Below are 7,813 nucleotides of genomic sequence, written 5' to 3'. Positions count from 1 at the left end.
AAGACCTGTAAAACAGCACATTGTGAGCTTACCATGCTGTACTAGAAACTGCTACACTGATGCACCACATCAGCATTATGACAAGACATCAAACCACATTAAGACAGATGTGCTCAGTATTATCCACAGAATTCACAGGAATGCCATCTCTTTTTCTTTTCCAGGTCATTCAGTTTCCTCTGTTTTTCCCTCTTCTACTTTACATTATTTTTTACTATCACCTTTTCCTTTTCTGTCACTTTATTTTCTTCCTCCCCACAGTTATCCTCCCCTGGCTTCCTTCACTGTCCACCTCACATTCCTCCATGCATTTTCTTCCCTCTGATGTGCCTGCACAAAGGAGCATAATGGAGGCAGTACTGCAGCTTTGTTAAATGTGTCCTCGGCTCTTTAGTAAACAAAGCTGTAACTGGGTACGTCTTTGGGATCTGCAAACCAAAAAGTCTAGAGAAAGTGCTTCATTCCCAAAGACTTCAGCCAAAGAGCTGAGAGATTTAGAAAACTTCTTGGTTCCCTAATCTCTGACATGAAGCACACCACAAACAGCAGGAGGAATCTCAAAATAATACCAGATTCTTTTCTTCACATGCACATATTTCCTTTTGCTTTGTGAGTCGAGGCTCTTAGCAACAAGAGCGCTGTAGAACAGGGTAGTGACTAGAATGTGATGATGTCAGAACAGCAGAAAATGGAAGATGTACTTTGAAATGGCATACAATTGGAAAGAATAATACTGGTGCCAAGCAGTGCTAAAACCAAATAAAATGTTTCCCAATAATTCAACATACAGAGGGTCAGAAAGCAATCCAGGTTTCAACGTTCTGACTGGTAACTAAAATCAGCATAATTCAAGTGCAGAACCAAACAGTGCTTGTTGATAGAAGGTATTTTGTTTTATGTGATAGCATCAGATTTCCAGGTAAAAAGACAGAGCACGTGCTGTGGATGGCATTACTCATCTGTATGCTAAAGATAGTGTCTAAGCCTTGCTTAGCTCAGTCTAAACTTTGGCACACACCACAGCAGCTGCACAGCGTGTCACTGTGCCTCTCTCAGCACACACCACAGCGTGGAAACAATGGTTGGGAAGGATATTTTAATGGCAGATGTGTTAGTCTGAACAGGTCAGGTAGCTCCTTCAGACAATATAATTCCCTCTGAATGCTTTGTCAATTTTTTCAGATTTTTCAAAAAAATTTCAATCACATTTAGTGGTTTTTTGATCCTCTATTGAGCTGTGATAGCCTTGAGGAAATAAGGAAGAAAAATTGTTTGATGACACAAGGAAACAATAAAACCTGGGCCATATTCCCTTATATATATCTAAATGCTATTGAAATCTATTTTAAGAAATTGAATAAGAAAGCAATAAATTGTTTTCCGCATAGTTCTCAAAAGAGTAGTCAATAGTATTTGTAATAATTATATATTTTTCAGAAAACATGACTTTAAAATTGATATTTCTTAAATATGAAAACTTTTTTTATTTCATATTTGGGGATAGATATTTAAGTAGTGTCATACATTGTTTCAAAAGTAAATATAATTTATGACTTAATTTTGTCAGTTTAGGAGGTCCAGAATCTATTATTCATCTTTCCATTATTACTAATAATGAATTCTAGCAAAGCTCCTGCTTTTTAGCACTACTATTTGTTAATATTGTGATTATTTTCCAACTTTGCATTGGCACTATTATAGATTCTTTCCTAGGGTTTAATGGTTAGTCTGCATTGATATCAGGAGCTCTAGTGATTCCCCTCCCAAGGCCTTGTTCTGTATATTAATTCATACAGACATATTTCTGTTCCCTTGTACAATTCTAGTCATAGGAAGGACATCATGCTCTATACTGTTCTTTCAAATCTAAGATTTAAGACAGCAGTTCTGGTAAAAAAAAACATACAAAAAGACAAGAAACTACATTAAATACAGCAGTGCTAAAGTATAGAAAGAAAGCTTGCCTTTCAAATCAAGTGAGAAATTTTGTCTAAGCTTCTACTTCCAATGACACTATTCAAAACTATACTTTACTGATTAGACAAATACTAGAAAAATAGTGACTATAAAACCCAAGAATACCGAAAAAATAAAGAAAATACAAAGCTAATCCTAATTCTGTATGTGAGATTTAGATAGATAGATAGATAGATAGATAGATATTAAAAAATGCTAAGGTGGAAGAGTTTCACCATGAAAATGTATCATGCAAACATTATAAGTGCTTTGAAAAATCACTTTGTCAATTGCACCAAATATATTGTCTAACTGAATAAATTGCAGAAAAATTGCATTGTGTTATACACACAAATTAGAACATCTTGGTTGTGGTTTTTTTCAGTGTTGTCCGTTTGCTTTTATTTTGTTGTAAACATACACATCTTTCTTTAATAACTCTTCTGGGACTGCTTGAAGAGCCAACATTTCAGCACCTGTTAATCTGAATTGCTGAATAAGGGATATTACACATCTGGAGTGCCTCTGGCAATGTCCTCTTTTTCTGTTTGAAAATTATGCCCCAGTGGAAATTCACCACTGAAAGTGGAAACTTTACAATTAAAGGTATGTTGGACCACTGTAGCTGCACACACCCAGACCAAAACATTCCAGTCCAATGCCACGTTCTGCAGAGCCAAGTCAGTTCTGGCCACACTGTACTCCACACATCTGCACCCTTCAGTTTCACTTGGAACAAACCTGTTTTCTTTTGTGTGTACAGTACTCTTTAAAGGTGATTGCAGTTATAAACAATTCATCAATTAAATAACAGTAATGATAATAATGATAATAATAGTAATCATCATCATCATCAAGACTTATACAAGCTCTTGGCTCGACTATTAGCTACTTAACAATTGCTTGTATTTACAATTGTACCAGTCCTCAAACACAAACGTACAGTCAAAAAGACAACATTTTTTTTCTTCAAAGAGTTCTAAAAAGGATATGAAATCACATATAAAGTTTCTTTTTGGAAATTATTTCCATTATTTATTTGTTTTAGTCAGTGTTAGTAAATTGGAGCCTGACATTGGAAGCTGACATAAAACTTGTGTTTCCACATGTGGAAAGTTTTTCCTTTTCAGTAATATATTAATCACAAGTCAGCTAAATAATTAATACCATAACTTAACTCTAAGCAATTGTCTCATTATCACTGTTTAATTCACAGGCACTGGAGTCGACCAACTAAGTCTCTTGACACCTTAACGAAGCATTAAATTCACAGTAACTAATGCAAATGGTTTATAATTTCCTAACATTCATTAAAACCGTAATAAAGGCAAGAACATTCTTTTCTTGTACTGCCAAACAGAAAGAGAACAGTGTTACACATCATGTGTGGTTGATGAAAAAAATGTGAAGGGTATCTGGTTTTAAATCTTATGTTACCACATAATTAAAGACAAAGTACAGTGCAGAGGGCAAATTATATTGGCAATAGCTGGACTTTAAACTGTGTCAGCTTTTTCTTAACAGGGTTTGCTGTACTTGACATCTTACGTATTTTAACTAAACAAAAGAAAAAATAATTTCATAGTTTGAAATTGTAATATTTTGTCTTAATTGCAAGAATTATACACAAACATATAGAAATTAAAACACTGAGGTACCTTTGGCAGCCCTTGCAAACTCTGTAAAGAATTCAATTTATCTCCACTGAGAGTTAGTGGAGTCATTACATTCAATTGATTTAAATAGTACTTGATCAAATCCCCAAATCCACAGCCATACCTGGCAACATCCCCAAAACAATAGGCAATAAATGACATATTTTAAAACACAACTGCATGAAGAAAAGATGGATGAAAAATGGGAGGAAAAGAAAATTAAAGACAGTGTAGAGCAAAACCAGAAAACATCTTCCCTTCCTTTTTAATATGACCAGTTTAGTTCCAGCTCCAGCATGACATTAATTCAATGCTAGACTTTTAGAAACCGAAACAGCTCAGAAAAACTGTCCTCACTTTCAACTGAGTAGCATTTCCTTCCAGAGGAGGGTGTCAGCTCTGCAGCATTTTGAATGCTCATAAGGAGAAGAGGGAGACAATGCAAAAGGATGAGGCACCTTTTCCTCAAGCCTGGGAACCCAGAGCTGTGGCAGCAGCAGCAGCCCCTCAGCTGCCTGGGTTTCAGTCTGAGAGGAAAAGCTGAGCACCCAAAACAAGTTGATATCCTTGTGGGTCTGATATTTCTGAGTCTGAAAGATTTTTAGCCTGCTAGCAGCTGCTAACTTTTTCCCAAGGAAAAAATTCTCAAAAATGTTTCTTCTCAAAACAATCTTGGCAAACAACTATCCTTTCTCAAAACAATCCTTCTCCAGGTGGTGTTTTGCTGTTTCTTTAGTTAACCAATAGGATTAGAGAGGTGTTGTTTCTATTCACTAATCATGTTAAGTCTGTACGGGAACACCTTATAAAAGGCAGTAAGAATGAGAAAATAAAGCCTTCTTTTCCTATGCTCTTTGCCTTCTGAAATATTTGGGATTTTTTATTTGTGTCCTACAGTGACAGATAGCCTGGTCTCATCTATCTCTCTGCATAAGCAGTGCTCAAGTTTTCTGACAGCAGGAACCCAGGAAAGGCTAAACCAATGGGCATTTTTCCTCATCCTCCTTACAGATGCTTGGGAAAACAAGAAAGCTTGGGAAAATCCCAGTCAAAAACAAGCAGTGAATAGGTAGAGAATCCTAAATCCTAACCCCCAAGTATTCTGCAAGTTTCGTTTAACATTACAGATCAGAAGACACATTTCCAGGAGATTAAGAATAGACTTCAAATCTATTTTTAGGCGTGTGTTATAAATGGCCTTATTTTTACAGGCCAAGTGGCCTGAGGCACCCAAGTGACCTCCAGGCCACTCAGTACTTTTAAGAAGTGAAACATCAGTCTCTTTCTCCTAGCCTTTTGAACAGATAGAAGAGCATTGTTTTACATTATGTTACAGGGATTGCTCCGTGAACACGCTACCCTGTAATTACAAGTTGTGTTATGTAATTTCAGTGCTGTCTACTACAAAAGGTTCTGCTTCATAAAAGCACACTCAGAATGCACCCAAATGGTTACACCACCTTGTGTCATCAAAGCCACACATACCAGCCCTCCAGACATGCTCTCAGATGCAGCAGGTTAAAGAAACATTGGCTGGCAGTGTGGCTCATCCCTCTTAGAGAAAAACATTCTCTTTACAAATTGCTACTTTGATTCTAAATTAGTACATGGTATTTAGACCCAAACAAATTTCTAAAAAAAAACTCCTCTCCCACTTCCAATGACTATTTTCAGAAAAACTAGACATTGCCAACAAGAGGGAAATGTTTAAATAGTAGGAGTGAAGGATACCTTATTTATTAAGCTGTTGTAAACTCACAACCACTTTGCTGTCTATCACTGAAAATTAAAGTGAAAAGAAAAGCAAATGTGAATGGGGAAAAAATGTAGAAGTTTTTAATATGAAATAAGTCTCATTATTTGGGGAATTTGGTTCCAATTTTTTTGGTATTTAGCACACGCATTGTTTAAGTGTTTGCAAGTGCTGTATTTTATATCTAAACAAAAGAGACTCAAATATATATGAGAAGTGCCCTTATACCAGGAAGCACAGCACTAACTGTAATGTTAACATCAATATTACAGCTGTTATTGATTGCAAATACAAATCAGGACTTCTAAGATTACATTCCTTTAATTCTAATGACTCATAAGAAAGCGAAACTGCACTTTGCCCAAAGCAATTGAAAGTAGCAGCTGTCTAAAGGGACAAATTTTGCCGCAGACTGGCTCTGATAATATCCTAATTCTGCCTTCAAGTGAGAGCAGCCAGTGAGCTTGTCTCCAGTTGATCCCAAATGGTCTACTCCACTGATTAATTTAAAAATATCTTTACTTCTCAACCACAGAACTTGTTACAACACTTAGGATGTTATTGCTCTTCTAGAGTCTTTCAGATGCAGTTTGCATTTCTAACATTAAAGAACCATGAGAAACCCAGTTAAAGCCTTCGGGTTTTGTCCAATTGAAGAGCTAACCACTTCTCACAGTGCTTCTAAAAACATCCTAGGCACATAAAAAGAAATAATTGCTTCCTGAAAAAAAAAAAAAAATCACGTTTACTTGATTTGTTTACTTGTAACATAGCTGTTCTTATAAATCATTTCTATGAAAATATCATGCAGAAACTAAAAATAATATTTAGATACATTTTAATAAATTACTGAGGTTCAGCTTGATAAATGGTTCCACATTACAATTTTTCCAGTAGCAAAGCCCAAGTGATTCCTGTCCTTTTTCTCATCCAACTGCTTCTACCATTTTGCTAGTTTACTCATCAGTAGTGCTGATGCAACTGTTTGTGGAGCTGCACTCTAAGCCAAAACAAGAAAAAATGATCTAATTTTAGAAAACAACAGTACACTCACTCTTGTTCATTGGTGTAATTTTAGAACCTATAATTAGAAGGAAAAGAAAACCCTAAATATCACAAGTACTCAAAGTGCCAGTTAAGAAATCATGAATATAAGGTGTATTTCAGTTGAATGGAAAGATTCTTGTTTAACAGTTAAGAGTTAGATCACTTACAGGTGGAAACTCAGAAAGGGAATTACTGTCAGATAGCCAAAGCTGTCTGCATTTCATTTCAGGGAAAAAAAGTAGTTTTATTTATATTCCAATTACAGCCTTTCCTGCTGGAGACAAAAGAACCTGAAACACAAAGAGCAAGCTTTGCTCAGTTCCTTTTAGTACCCAGCAGTGTAACTTTCAAAGGAAACATGCACCCCAGGTACCAGGAGGCTTCCACAGAGAATATTCACATACAAAAAGGAGAGCAGCACGTCCTTCTTTGGAACATTGTCTCACAAATGGTACATGGAAAAAATACTGTACCTATTTTTTTTCCTATTCAAGAGTTTCAGAGTTGGACAACAGTGACCAATTATTTAGAAAAAGTGTGGTTCATTTCTCCTTGAGTAAAGAAGTTCAGAGCTAACTTCCTGCATCAGTAGCAGAGGTGTCAGAGGCAGCCTCTGCACCTGCATCACTGTCTGTGGAATGACTTTTCAGACCACGGGCACCACCTCCTCCCAGACATACAGGTCACTCACTCGCTTGAAGACTGGAGAGCAGCATCCAGCACTAATCACTGCCTTCCTCTTGGAAATCCTGTATTTCACCTGCTTCACATTACTTAGTTAACATGGCCATGTTGTGCTAAACTTTGCTTTCCATATTAACTTCCACATGCACAGCTAATGCTGAGAAAAAGATTTCTCAAGGCACTTCCCAGATTGGAATCATGGCCAAACATTCAGCACACACCTGGAGAAGCAGACAGCAACCTGCTTTCTTCAGGACTGTTACAGTTGCACTGAAGTCTCCCAGATTTAGAACATGGTATCAAGGAAGCAGGGAATTGCCATGACAAAAAACCACAAATACACCTATGTCCTACTGAGAAAAGGCATAATTAACAGTGTTACACGGCAAAAGGGATCTTAAGAGCTGTGCTCAGTTTTCAGACAGGAAAAAAAAATATCCACAAAACTTTACTGCAACTAGGTATCAGACTGTTGCCTCAGTCTTCAGTTGTTTTAACCAGTCTGACCAAATTCTCAATCCTCCCTCAAGCCTTGCAATCTTCTGTGGATGCTACTTGAAAACTATATCCCTTACTCTTGCAAATTTAACAGTTAGCAGACTTCAAGCACCAGCTGTAGGAGTTTATGGGGCAAACTCACTGCTCAGCTTTTTAGACTCCTTGAAAGTCAAAACCTTTGCTTTGCATCCAAGAAACTGTCTACTCCAAAGAACAGGTC

The sequence above is a fragment of the Zosterops lateralis genome (genome assembly GCF_965231275.1).
Source record: "Zosterops lateralis genome assembly, chromosome: 9".
Lineage (NCBI taxonomy): Eukaryota > Metazoa > Chordata > Aves > Passeriformes > Zosteropidae > Zosterops > Zosterops lateralis.
This window is presented reverse-complemented; position numbering follows the sequence as displayed.